Consider the following 15,448-nt stretch of genomic DNA (forward strand, 5'->3'; position numbering starts at 1 on the left):
AAATGATAGGCTATGGCAGTTCAGGCATGTACCTTCATCAAAATGTCATTACCTGTCTCTTGTCTGTACAAGTGCTGCCTGACCTGATTTGCTGTGTGGTTCCTGTGCAGATTCTGCATGTTGAGTATTGATGTTGATTCTGTTACGGGATTGCTAACGGTTGTTTGCATTTGGTGGGCTTCCAACACTTGTGTGAGTTGGTGGTCTGCTGATGGCTCAGTTTCTCAGTGTAGTCTGGTATGTAAGAACATAAGAAATAGGAGCAGGAGTCGGCCATTTAACCCCTCGAGCCTACTCCGCTTTTCATGGCTGATCTGATCTTGGCCTCAACTCCACTTCTCTGCCCACTCCCCATAACCCTTGACTCCCTTACCATTCAAAAATCTGTCTATCTCCATCTTAAATATGTACAATGACCCAGCCTCTGGGGCAGAGAATTCCAAAGATTCATAATCCTCTGATAAGAAATTCCTCCTCATTTCAGTTTTAAATGGGCGACCCCTTATTCTGGAATTATGCCCCCTAGTTCTAGATTCCCCCATGAGGGGAAATATCCTCTCTGCATCTATCCTGTCAAGCCCCCTCAGAATCTTGTACGTTTCAATAAGATCCCCTCTCATTTTTCTAAACTCCAATGAGTATAGGCCCAACCTGCTCAACCTTTCTTCAGATGACAACCCCTTCATCTCAGGAATCAACCTCATGAACCTTCTCTGAACTGCCTCCAATGCAAGTATACAACCTCCTTAAATAAGGAGACCAAAACTGTGTGCAGCACTCCAGATGTGGTCTCACCAATGCACTGTACACAAGTACTATAGTTGCAGCTCAATGGGCAGCACTCTTGCCTCTGAAGGTTGTGGGTTCAAGTCCCACTCCAGAGACTTGAGCACATAATCCAGGCTGCCACACCCAGTGCTGCACTGTTGGAGGTGCCATCTTTCGGATGAGATATTAACCGAGGCCCCATCTGCCCCATAGGATGGATGGAAAAGATCCACCACTAAATTTTCAGCATCGATTTTATTGGTGGAATTGTTTGCCTAAAAGAATTGAGTGGAATTTTCTGCCTGCAGTACTAGAGCAACAAGCTTTTTTTTCTCTATTTGGGCAGACCTGCATTGTAAATGGTTATTGTAATATAGCTCCGCCTAGTGGACTACTGTGGTAATGCAACTATGTGGCGACTAAAAACCAACATGCCGCAAGTATATTGAAGCCCTTTTACACAGCATGTACCAAAAGGACGACAAAATAATCTAAAAAGAGCAGGGTGACCTAATTCTGATGTGCCAGTATTTGACTATACTGTGCTGTGAATGTATTTACCACATGTGATCAATAAGAGTGGCAGCTGGTGGGTGTAACAATCCATTCAAAAAAAATCGGACGGATCATTTCTTCCGAGTCCAGCACTGCCCCAGCTCTCAAACGCCACCAGTTAATGTAAACAAAAGAAGAGGCACTCAGGCAAACTGTGTGAGACAGAGCTCCCGAGACAGAGCACAGAATACTGCATATGCTGTAAATCTGAAACCAAACGGGAAAATTATGCATCTTCATCATCATAGGCAGTCCCTCGAAATCGAGGAAGACTTGCTTCCGCTCTAAAAGTGAGTTCTCGGGTGACTGTACAGTCCAATATGGGAATTACAGTCTCTGTCACAGGGTGGGACAGACAGTGGTTGGAGGAAAGGGTGGGTGGGGAGCCTGGTTTGCCGCACGCTCCTTCCGCTGCCTGCGCTTGATTTCTGCATGCTCTCGGCGCCGAGACTCGAGGTGCTCAGTGTCCTCCCTGAAGCTCTTCCTCCACTCAGCTGGCCAGGCAGCATGTGTGGAGAGGGGAAGGTGGAACTCACGTTTCAGGTCCATGACTTTTTCCGTCAGATTTGGGAGATGTTGGGGACAAACTGCTTCTGAGGAGCAAGAGAACCAGGGGAAAGGGGGTGTGGAATGAAATGGAAACAGCGGTGAGTGAGTAGATGGAGGACAGGAGATGATTGAATAACAGACATGATCATGGTGCAGTCATGAGAAGCAGGAGCATTTAACTGGCCAGGCGTGCTTTTCCATTGCGGAGATGCAGGCCATAAACCCTGCTGCTTTTTAATACATCCCAAACTGGAACTAGGGGGCATAGTCTCAGGATAAGGGGCCGTACATTTAAGACTGAGATGAGGTGAAAGAAAGCAAGACTTGGATTTATATAGCGCCTTTCATGACCACCGGACATCCCAAAGCGCTTTACAGCCAATGAAGTATTTTTGGCGTGTAGTCACTGTTGCAATGTAGGAAATGTGGCAGCCGATTTGCACACAGCAAGCTCCCACAAACAGCAATGTGATCATTGTATTTATAGTCCCTTGAACAACTCTTGTTCAATTTAACACTCTTTAATCTGGAGCTCAGTCAGCAAGGTGCAGTTAAAATGGCAATCCTCATACACACACTGTTATTCTTTACACCACAAACACACACGACTCCAAAGATGGCTGTTAACTCAGGAACTTGGCAGGTGACCACAATAGTCCACTAGATGGAACTATATTACACACACGAGGTTTCCCCATCCAGATCGAGGGCACTATACCTCCTCGCTAGAGGGTGCTATTCATTCTATCATTACAATAATGACCTGCTTTTGTTCTGTTAATTGAGGGGTAAATATTGGCCAGGACACCAGGGATAACGCCTCTGCTCTTCGTTGAAATAGTGCCATGGGATCTTTTGCATCCACCTGAGAGAGCGGACAGGGCCTCAGTTTAACACCTCATCCAAAAGACAGCACCTCCGACAGTGCAGCAAAGCCTCAGTGATGCACTGGAATGTCAGTCTAGATTTTTGTGCTCCAGTCTCTGGAGTGGGACTTGAACACACAACACTCTGACTCAGAGGCAAGAGTGCTACCTACTGAGCCACAGCTGACACAAGGAATTTCTTCACTCAGAGGGTTGTGAATCTTTGGAATTCTCTACCCCAAAGGGCTGTGGATGCTGAGTCTCTGAGTATATTCAAGGCTGAGATAGATAGATTTTGTTTGACTCTCGGGAAATCAAGGGATATGGGGACCAGGCGGAAAAGTGGAGTTGAGGTTAAAGATCAGCCATGATTTTATTGAATAACCGAGAGGCCTTAAAAGGGCCTTATGACCTACTCCTGCTCCTAATTCTTATGTTCTTATCACAAGTAACTCTGCCCAGGCTATTGACTGAAAGACATTGAAGTCATTTCATTAATTTTTGCCCTATGGTGATTTGGCTCAATCCTCCCATGTTAGTCATCGTGTTCATTCCTTTATGTATTTCATGTTCCTCCCTCAGTAAAACCTTGGCCTGTTAAAGCTATTATATAGTGTCATGTATCTTACATGGCCACTGTTAGTACTATATCAAGGTGTGCCACCAGAGGGCACAGCAGTGGGAGACTCATAGGTCACCTGTACAGGTGTGCCTGGCCTAGCATAAAAGGCAGGCCACCAGGGGTAATCCTCACTCTGGAGCTAACTAATAAAGGACTAAGGACACTACAGTTCTCGTACAACACACTGCCTCGTGGAGTCATTGTTAGAGCATCTAAGGACACAACAACTGGCGATGAGAATACGAACTTTCACGCGGAAATGGCTATCCTTGGTACGTTGCAGCAGTTCGCCGATGGTGATGATTGGGACGCCTTTGTGGAGAGGCTAGAACATTTCTTCACAGCAAATGACTTGGCAGGAAACTACCCGGCTGCACTGGCTGTTAAGTGCCGCGCTATCCCGCTAACCTGTTGTGGGCTCACCATCTATGACCTCGTCAGGGACTTGCTGGCACCAGCGAAGACAACGACCAAGTCGTATAAGGAGCCCGTAACCCTGATCCATGAGCAACTCGAGCCCAAGGAGAGCGTTCTCACAGCCAGACACCGGTTCTATAGCCACCGACGGCCCGAAGGCCAGGAAGTCGCGAAGTACGCCGCAGACCTCAGGAGGCTGGCGGCACCATGCGAGTTCGGCACCCACCTCAGCGAAGTGCTGCGGGACATTTTTGTCGTCTGAATTGGCCATGAGGGCCTTCTTCACAAGCTACTGTCGGCGGATACCACAGTCACACTGCAGAAGGCCATCTCTGTGAGCCAGGCATTCATGACCTTGACCTGCGGCTCGAGGCAGATGTCTCACCCTCGGGACTCAAACCCGGCAGGTACTGTGCACAGAGTGGCACCGTTTAGGGGCTGGACCGTAGAGCATGAACCCTCTCTGGGAAGAGAGAACAGGCCCCCCGAGTGCCTTAACGCAGAGTCCGCCGAGGGGGGGCTAATCGAGTAGCACCATGCTGGCGTTGCGGAGGGAATCACAGGGCTCACCAGTGCCTTTTTAAAGAATATGTATGCCAAAGGCTGCAGCACAAAGGGCCACCTCCAGCGAATGTGTAAGAGAAATAGGACTCACTGTGTCATGTGTGTAACCTTCATGTAACAACACTGCAATACTGTATATACTTGAGAAATGCACACTTTGACCACAGGGGGTGAACTTGTGGGAGACACTCCTCACCTGGTCATCCAGGTATATAAAGGGAGGTCCCACGCAGGGTCATCACTTCTTGGTCCTGTGAATAAAGGTGCGGGTCACGAGTTACCTTGTCCATAGAACGTGCCTCGTGTGCATTTGTGGTATTGTGTAAGGACTTTACACACTGTGTCGATGAGTCCGCAGATGGCCATGAATCTAGCGTGGATTGTGAATTGATAGACAGAGAGGCAGCCCAGTCCCACGGGAAGGTACACAGCATGTTTATCTGCACCATCTAGTGAAGTCGAGATAGAGGGAAATCCAGTCTTCATTGAAGTGGACACGGGGGCGAGCCAGTCAGTGATGAATCAAGGAGCCTTTGAGAGGCTATGGGACAATCCAGCTGAACGACCCGAGTTGGCCCCGGTTCAGGCAAAGCTGCGCACCTACACCAATGAAATCATCCCAATCATTGGTAGTGTGAATGTAAAAGTACTCCATGATGGCGCGGTGCACAAGTTACCTCTGTGGATTGTTGCAGGTGATGGACCAACGCTGCTCGGCAGAAGGTGGATGGAGCAGATCCAGTGGAAGTGGGAAGACTTCACCCCTCCAGCGATCGAAGCCCTCTGCGCTCTGAGGCAAAGCAAGCCCTCACCTGAGGGTGGACCCGACACTGGAGAGCAGACCAGCACAACACCCGAGGCACAGACCGCTCAGCACGACTGCATGGAGATGATCCAGCTGAGGTGGCCCGAACGCACCTTCCGGGCTCCAGTGGCAGGACTCCGGAGGAAGAAAATCGGACCCAGAAGCGACTTCCCAACTGTGGAGGCAGAATCCGGGGAGAAGAGGATCACCGCAGTCGACATCGTGGACGAAGGAAAGATGGCGCCCAAACCACGAGGTGATGCGCTGAAGACAAAGATGACCGCGACCAGACCACGAGGTGCAGCTCTGATGGAGCAACACATGGCACCAAACAGAGAAGCGGATTGGGGTAAAGCAAGCAAGGTTCTCTTAAAGGAGGCCTGCATCCCATTACAATTAAAGGGACAGTTCCACACACCTCAAGCAATGTACAAGTAACTAAGTTGGAGACTAGATGTGTAACTGATCATGTAAAATGTGTAACTGATAATCTGACTTGTATACATGCAACCAGCGAGGAAAAGTCGCGCGATCATGATCGGACCCACAGAGTGTCCATCATAAGTAAGGAAAAGCTGTGCAATGCAGTGAGCTACCCAATGCTGTAGCCTGCATCCCAGGGACCAGAGTCATGCACCATGAAGTGTGGCCACAGGCAGCCAACACACACAAGCTGTGGAGCAAGCGGCCTCAGCAGGGCAAAGGCACCGGTATCGATACCATGCCCCGGGTCGGCTCCATCACTCAGGCAACTGATGGCACCAACTGCCACAAGCTTGAAGGAGCAGACTGCACCAAGGCCCTAGATGTAGGGTCACTCGCCACTGTTCCCCCAAAGGAAACAGGCACCAGCCAGGATCCCAAACCAAACGACGCTCAGGCCAGCGAGTCAGCGGTTCCCTGTGCACTGTGAGACGACAGCTCCTCAGGGAGCAGCTGGGACCCAGGGCGCAAAGAAAGGACAGGGAGGTCACAGACATCTGTGAACCGGCGCGAAGCTAGGGACCACGGCAACAGCCCCGAGAGCAGGCTACGCGAGCCAACCGGGTTCCCACTGCCAGCACCGGGCACTGAGCCACCACCAGACTGCAGGAGCACAACCCAGCAGGTCCAGAACTAGCTCATCCTCACGCACTGGTCACCGCATCGACAAGGCATCTAACGTACTTGTCGCACCATGGAACCACACACAAACAAAATGCAAAACCCACTTACCTGAACTTAAATGTACACACATGTCAGGAGCCCCCACCATATCAATGTGGGGGGGGGTGGGAGAATGGAGTGGTTAGGAACACACACACACACACACACAAACAGCAACCACCAGCACGTTACTGCATCAACTACCCACCCAAGGTTGAAGCGACCCGCCAGAGGTCAACCAGACAGATCCCACATAGAGCTAAACCCAGAGCACAGTCAATGCAGAGGTGATTTGCACTGAGGGTTCGGGGGGAATGATGTCATGTATCCTACATGGCTACTGTTGGTACTATCACAAGGTGTGCCACCAGAGGGCACAGCAGTGGGAGACTCTTAGGTTACCTGTACAGGTGTGCCTGGCCTAGTATAAAAGGCAGGCCGCCAGATGTGATCCTCACTCTGGAGTTAACTAAAAGGATTAAGGTCACTACAGTTCAAATAAAACATTCTGCCTCGTGGAGTCATTATGAGAGCATCTAAGGACACAACATATAGAATCATAGAATGGGTTCAGCACAGAAGGAGGCCATTTGGCCCATCGAGCCCGCAATATAAATGCAGCTGTTTTTCTTGTGGTGTTATAGCTATCTGAAGTTTAAGGTTATCTTTTCTGTCTCCCTTTTATGAGTCATTATTGCAGTTTAGACATTTAGTGAAAAGCACCATTGTTCAAGATTATCCTTGTGTTAAAATTTCTAATTAGAAATATAGGAACTTAGAAATTTACAGCACAGAAGGAGGCCATTTCGGCCCATCGTGTCCGCGCCGGCCGACAAAGAGCCACACGGCCCCCGGTCAGCAGCCCTGAAGGTTACATATAAACCCATGAACAATGACGGAAAGGCAAAGAGCACCCAGCCCAACCAGTCCATCCCACACCACAGCAATACTCCTTATACTAAAAAACATCTACACTCCACCCCAACCGGAGCCATGTGATCTCCTGGGAGAGGCAAAAACCAGATTTAAAAACCCAGGCCAATTTAGGGAGAAAAAATCTGGGAAAATTCCTCTCCGACTCATCCAGGCGATCCAAATTAGTCCAGGAGATCACCCTGGCCGTATTCTATTCCCTGCAGTACTTATCATTATATCTGCGCCGCCCAACAAAAAGGTCATCCAATCTAATCCCACTTACCAGCTCTAGTTCCGTAACCCTGCAGGTTACGACACTTTAAGTGCCCATCCAACCATCTCTTAAAAGTGGTGAGGAATTCTGCATCCAACACTCTAATTGATCATGGTTTGTAACTGTAATGTATGCCCCTGTGAGTATGCTCACAATTTTGTAGAGCTGTTGAGTTGGGAGTGGCTTAGCCAGTCACGTGATGGTCACAAGACTCAATAAAACCCCAGTCAGTTGGGTTCGGGGGATCCACGATGGGACAGGTGGTTGTGAACCTGGTGGATGAACCGGTAATGTGTAGTGTGATTGTTAAACCTTTGCTATTAAGAACCAGTTGGTTTATTAGCAATGTGTTGCTATGAATTCTTGAGCAAAGAACCCATGAAGCAAATACATTACAGTGACTCGTGTATATCACAGCTTCAATTCTAAGTTCTTGTAAATTGTAACTGCAGTGTGCGACTTTCACACCGTGTATGTGGAGATTGGATTAAAAAGACACGATCAGGGCTGCTGGTAAATGGATGGGATCACGGAATGTGATCCATCATACATTGGTGTAAATCCCCAAATCCATGAGGTTTCCCTTATTCAGCCAGCATAAGCCAGTGCCCCTGATTGTCATTCTTCGCTGCTGTCAGTTATGTCATCCAAGGACTGTTGTTTCAGCACACATGACTGGAAACTCGTTGTCTGTTTCATTGCCGGACACAGTTTTGATCAGCCTGTCTCAGAAAGATGGCTTAGAATGGGGGATCGGAGAAGAGTGAATCAAGGGTTATGGGGAGCGGGCAGGGAAACCGAGATCAGATCAGCCAGGATTTTATTGAATGGCGGAGTATTCAACATAGTAATCTCTGTGATAATGTGATCTCAGGCCTGGGAGGACGAGGTTATGAATAAAGGCTTAAGCATAGGGAAGATGTTTTCACTTGTGGGGGATTCCGAAACTAGATGCTGTAAATATAAGATAGTCATTGATAAATCCAATAGGAAATTCAGGAGAAAAGTCTTTACCCAGAGAGTGGTGAGAATGTGGAGCTCGCTACCACAAGGAATGGTTGAGGCAAATAGCAAAGATGCATTTAAGGGGAGGCTAGATTAGCATATGAGGGAGCGAGGAATAGAAGGTCATATTAATAGGGTCAGATGAAGGGATGTGGGAGGAGGCCCGTGTGGAGCATAAACACCGGCATGGTCCTGTTGGGCCAAATGGCTTTGTATTTTCTATGAAATGTATTTTTATTGGAGAAAAGACTGAAGGGAGACATGATATAGTTCTTCAAATAATGAAATATGTAGATAAGGTTGAAGTATGCGGCTATTTCATTTGGATGGTGCTCACAGGAGTAGAGGGCAAAATGCCAAGTTCACAAACTTGTGTGAGGCTCGAGATCAGGAAATCTTTCCCCATCGGTTCATGGGCAGGTGGACCAGTCTCCCAGAGAAGGTGGTAGGTACAGGGTCAATTGTTGATATCTGTTCAGGTGGGCGATTGAGGGTTGCAGAGACAGTGACAACATTACTTTATTATTTTATTCTGGAGAGGCAGGGAAGGCAACTTCCTTTAAAAGTAGGGGATCACCTCAGGTGGTGGAGGAAGGGGGAAGAAAGAATCCATGACTTATACTTGGACTCTGGACGGAGTGGGCTTAATGGGCTGAATGATCCTCACCTATTGTAATGTATGTACCTGTGAGTATGCTCACAGGCTTGTAAAGCTGTTGCCATTAACCCGTCCAGGCAGCGGGCAGTCGAGGGGGTCGTTCAGCCCGACTGCCTGCCTCTCTTCCGTGCTTGCATCCGAGCCAGGGTGTCCTTGGAGATGGAGCACGCGGTGTCCGCCGGTACGCTCACGGCCTTCTGCGAGAGGTGGGCGCCGGAGGGACTGGAGTGCATCATTACCCCCGGCAACAAAATTTTAATTTGATCCGGTTAATGTCCAAAGTTTAATTTGTTTGTTTGGCGGTTTTTAGTGCTCCTTTAATAAGGGGGCATTTGATCTACAGATCAACCAAAATAGTTGTAGAGCTGTTGCATTGAGTGGCTTAGCCAGTCATGTCATGTTCACAAGACTCAATAAAACCCCAGCCAGTGGATCTAGGTCATCCACAATGTGGTATGCAGTTGTGAGCCTAGTGGATGAACTGATAATGTGTAGTGTGATTGTTAAACCTTTGTTAATAAACCTACTAGATCTTAATAGCAATGTGTTGCTATGAATTCTTAAGCAACGAATCCATTAAGCAAATACATTACACCTATGGAATTTGTATCTCATTTTCTAATGTTTATTTATAGATGGTTATTACAAAGTATCGTATGAAATATGGCCCCAAGTGGGCTAAGTTGGTGTAACTCACATCATGTGGCAAGCATACACGTACATAAGTGTTCAAATGTGTACATGCCTTAATACATACATGATACTTCCGACCTCACTAACAAACACACACTACACAAGATGGCTCCAACAGAAACTATCATCATGTGACTTTGGCTCATGGCCCTTTTATTGTGTTTACATCAGTTGCATTACTACAGTAGTTCACTAGGTGGACCAGTAGTCCACTAGGAGGAGCTCTTTTACAACACACAAGCGCCAATATGTCGTATAACCCTCCTTTAATTGCATATAGCTCCAGTTTTTCTTCCTTTATTTCCTTGGCAACATTCGCAGTTTTGCACATGGGGTTTTAGTCGGGAGGAGAGGTCCTATCTCCCCATCGGACGTGCCCCACCCTTTTTTTGATAGAGCCACCAGTTTCTACCTTGAACAAAATATGATGTCTCCAAGAATCTACATCCTTAAAAATGAATTTAATTGCATGAAAAAATATACAGTGTATTCAGTTGCCAGTGACGAACCTGTGCTAGGCTGCAAAACATGTTATTTTTGATAATGGTCTATATTTGTGCAGCTGATTCACTTCAACGCTTCCTGTGGGCATCTTATTAAGCCCATTAATAGAGAATAGCCTTTCCGTTCTCTCTACAAGCCCCAAATATTGTTATAGGATTGGCAGGGAGGGGCGGGGGGAGATGGTGGGGTCTGATCCACTCTTCTGAGGAATACGAGGAGATAAATCATAGCAAACTGTTGGGTTTCTTGATTGATGAACAACATAATTTGAAGAATTTGATGTACTTTCGCGCCTTTCCTCTCTCATGCCCTGAGCAGAAGTTCATGGCCTGTGGGAAAGTGACTGTTTGTTTGATTGGAAGTGAGTAAAAAAATCCCCTGTGGTCTCATTTAGTCATCTACCGTGGCTGGTGAATATCTATCCAGTACAATGCGATTGAGAGGATAGAATTTGACAGTTCCTGGGATCATCAGCGACAGACACCAGAACAAATTCTGCAACTGCGCATTATAATTCCGCCTGCTCGTCCCAAATTATTAATGTATGCACATTCAAATCCAATGAATGTAAATGTAAATGTCCAACACACCAAGGTATTTCTTTTCAATAGTTTCACGATGAGAAATGCATTTTGGAATATTATAGTACAATATTTGCTGAACTAAAATAAACAAATCATTTCTAATTGGTCTACTTAGTTTTGATTTGCTTATTTCTGCCACTGAATGCTAACAATAACAACAACCGGCATTTATTTTGTTGTCTTGGTGTCGGAAAGCTTCCTCGGAGTGCTTTACAGTTTGGATAAATGAGAGTCGGCACTGAGTGGGAAGAAACATTCGAATGGATTTAAGAGGCAGACATGTAAAAGTAGTTGGATAGTAGATGGGGGGTGGGGGAGGAGGAAGGCAAAGGTATGATATCTTCTTTACGACATCATAACCACATAGATTGCAAGATGGCACGACAGAAAACTTGTCGGGTGACCTAGTCACATGACCATTTTATTATTATACATCAGTAGTAGCATTACCATGGTAGTCCACCAGGTGGAGCAGTAGTCCACTACATGTCAGACACGAGACTCCCTAAGCAAATGCTCTATGCAGAGCTCCTTCATGGCAAACGAGCCAAAGGTGGGCAGCGGAAATGTTACAAGGACACCCTCAAAGCCTCCCTGATAAAGTGCGACATCACCACTGACAACTGGGAGTCCCTGGCCGAAGACTGCCCTAACTGAAGGAAGTGCATCCAGGAGGGCGTTGAGCTCTTCGAATCTCAACGCCGAGAGCATGAAGAGGTCAAGCGCAGGCAGTGGAAGGAGCGTGCGGCAAACCAGTCCCACACACCCCTTCCCTCGACGAATGTCTGTCCCACCTGTGACAGAGTCTGTGGCTCTCGTGTTGGACTGTTCAGCCACCAAAGAACTCACTTCAGAAGTGGAAGCAAGTCTTCCTCGATTCCGAGGGACTGCCTATGATGATGAGTCCAAAAGGTGGAGCTCCATCTGGTGAGGTGCCAAAGAGCGTGGCCATTTTGGAGTGAAGGGGACACAAGGCTCTTGCTGCCTCGTGATTCCAAGGCACGTGCTCACCAACTTGTCCTGCGGTACGTCTTGGCTGAATCGTACTGTTCCTCCAGTTTAATGTTCAATGCCAGCCTTGTTGGATCGTGTAAACTGCTACATACCCCCAATTCCGTCAACCTTCCTTACCGGCACCTCAGGTTAACTCCAGTGTTGGAGGAGTGACGGTTGCGAACGGGGCTATGAAAACGAAGGAGGTTAATGAGGCAGGTTAGGGTAAAGCTGTATAGGCATCTGAAGGTGAGGGTAATTGATCCATCGGGGCTTGGAGTACCACTAGAGGATGCAGATACTGGAATAGTGCATGTACAGGGCTTTGAGCAAGTGAGAGCACTAATGGTGGCATTGTGGATGAGCTGAGGCCTCTGGAGGGTGAAGGTGAAGAGGCCATCAATCATGGGTCCCTCTCCTGATCACTATCATAGAAACATAGAAATTTACAGCGCAGGAGGAGGCCATTTCGGCCCATCGTGTCCGCGCCGGCCGACAAACAGCCACACAACCCTCGGTCGGCAGCCCTGAAGGTTACATACAAACCTATGAACAATGGCGGAAAGGTAAAGAGCATCCGGCCCAACCAGTCCGCCTCACACACCTGCGACGCCCCTTGCATCGCAACATTTTACACTCCACCTCACCCAGAGCCATGCGATCTCCTGGGAGAAGCAAAAAACCAGATTAAAAACCCAGGCCAATTGGGGAAAAACAAAATCTGGGAAAATTCCTCTCCGGCCTATCCAGGCAATCGAAACTACTCCAGGAGATCACTCTGACCCTCACGGGAGAGAGTGCCTGGAAAGTGGACATTGGGCGAGAGCAGCATCAGTCCCACAGTGAGTCCAATTTCTCACATCTTTCCCTCCCTCTCCCGGCCCCCGACAGTGCGTGTCAGATGACTATTTAGTTGTCATGCTACAGGCCAAAAACTCCATCGTCTAGTCATCCACTCCATTCCTCTCCCTGGCCACTGTCTGAGGCCCAACCAGACTGTTTGCAACCTGGATGTCCTATTTGACACTGAGCTGAGCTTCCGACACCATTTTCTCTCCCTCACCAAGAGCGCCCACTTCCACCCCAGTAACATCGTCCATCTCTGCCCCCTGCCTCAACTCTTCTGTTGCTGAAACCCTCATCCATGCCTTTGTTATCGCTAGACTTGACTATTTCAATGCACTCTAGATCGACTTCAACTTGCACCCTCCATAAACTTGAGGTCATCCAAAACTCTGCTGCCCATATCCTAATTGTTAACTGTGGGATCCTCAATTTTAAAAGTCACATCCTTGTTTTCACATCCCTCCATGGCCTTGCCTCTCCCTATCTCTCTAACCTCCTCCAGCCTCACAGAGCTCTGTGCTCCACCAATTCTGGTCTCTTACACATCCCCAATTTTAAGCACTCCACCATTGGTGGCCGTGCCTTCAGCTGCCCAGGCCCTAATTCCCTCCCTACACCTCTCTGCGTCTCTCTCCTCCTTTTTAAGCTGCTCCTTAAAACCTAACTTACCTGTCCTAATATCTCCTTTTGTGGCTCGGTGTCAAATTTTGTTTGACAATGCTCTGGTGAAGTGCCTTGGAACATTTTACTTTGTTGAAGATGCTATATAAATGCAAGTTGCCATTGTCTAGGTTTTCACATGGGAGAGGGACCCAATGGTTGCCAGTCCCTGTGTATCTGTACGAAAGTAAGAATCAGGAGTAGTGTTTGTGATCCCATATTCTGGGATCTTGGCCATTTTAACAGTCCTCAAAATCCTGGCATTCATAGCCTTAAAATCTCAGGAGCCAAGTTCACCCAATCACTGGTGTAGGAATTATTTACGACTTTCACACCTCCCACGTTAGGTGTTAAGAGTAGGGTTCGTAGACCTGAATCCACTTTAACAGAAACACACGCATACACTATCTCGCTCTGAGATCGTTTATTTCACTGACACACGGATTAAATACGAAACACAACTAGACCTGTTCTGGAATCTTAAAGTGGCAAACCCGAAGTCTGTTAAATTCCTTAGACATCGTCTCTTCTTTAGACCAGGACACCTTTGTCCTCGCTGACTGCAGTAATAAACTAGGTCTTGTGTCAGTTCTTATGATTCTTTGTGCTCCGATTCTTCATGTGGCGTTATTGGGTATATCTCAATCATTGGCTCATTCAAGCATGGCTTTTCTCCTTGTTGTTATGATTGGTTCAAAGTTTCGTGGGCTGACCACCTGAGCAAGGGAAAGGGGGAAAACGAGTCAGGGTTTCTGAGAAAGGAAGGAAGGAATTAGAAAGGAAGGAAACAATTTGGAAGGAATTTGCGCACAGCAAGCTCTCAAATAGCAATGTCAAAATCACCAGCTAATCTGTTTTAGTGATGTTGATTGAGGGATAAATATTGGCCAGGAGAGAGGGGAGAATTCCTCTGCTCTTTCTTTGATATAGTGCACCTCTGATTGTGAAGCACTCCCTCAGCACTGGAGTGCCAGCCTAGATTTTTGGGCTCAAGTGGGACTTCAACCTACAATCTTCTGACTCAGAGGCAGATCCAGTGACACCCTTTCGAAAAGTGAACAAATGTCAGGTGTGAGCAGGATCAGACTTGATTCTGAGGTTCCCTACAGTCGAATAGCTTTCTGCCACTCGTGGTCTCAGCTTACAGATTGTTTACCGCACCCCCCCCATCTGGAACTATACCCCAGCAAAAGTCAGCACCTTCAGGGGAGGAGAAGATTAGGAAAGAGTTAAGACTATTTTCTATTTTTTAAATCGAATGATTGCTAAGTGTAAATTGTACATGGTCTGACTGTCACTTTGTTTAATTAGTGTTTGTCATTATAAGATAATAAATCACATCACAAGACAGTTTGAGTCAGTTTAATTGTCCAAAAAAAATTAAAATAAATGTTAAGTGGTGACATTTTATTTCCCTAATGAGAGTGACTGTATAATCTAGATCTTTCTCAAGAGGAGGAAAAAATAATCATCCCGAGTCTAGTGCCTAATATTTAATATTATCTTGTGCTTATTCTGCCCGTAATTAGAGAAACAAACAGAAGATTGATGAATTTAGTTCTGGTACAATTGTGAGGAGGGAATAAACGGAGACTTTCCGGAAAATAAATCTGTCGTTGTGGGGCTACTTAACCCCCGAGCACTGCAGTGCGAATTGAGCTGCGGATAATGATTGCGGGAACTGGGGAAAGACTGAGGTAATTAAAAAATTCGGAAATCGTGCAAAGAGCGAGTTCGAATAAGAGATGGGACGATGATTGTGGATACAGGGAGGAGGATGTGTGTGATGACGTGTTGGGAGTCATATTAATTAAGATACAATCTGTTTTTCTAATTCAAATGGATGAATTCTAATTACTAATAGCTGTGAAAGGGAGGCAGGCTGACACAGAAAATACACATCCACTAACGGGTCACAAAACACCACTCGAATGTATTTGCTTCATGGGTTCTTTGCTTAAGAATTCACAGCAGCACATTGCTGTTAAGAACTAATTGTTAAACCTTTGTCAATAAACCAATCA

The sequence above is a fragment of the Pristiophorus japonicus genome, chromosome 13 (assembly GCF_044704955.1).
Source record: "Pristiophorus japonicus isolate sPriJap1 chromosome 13, sPriJap1.hap1, whole genome shotgun sequence".
NCBI lineage: Eukaryota > Metazoa > Chordata > Chondrichthyes > Pristiophoridae > Pristiophorus > Pristiophorus japonicus.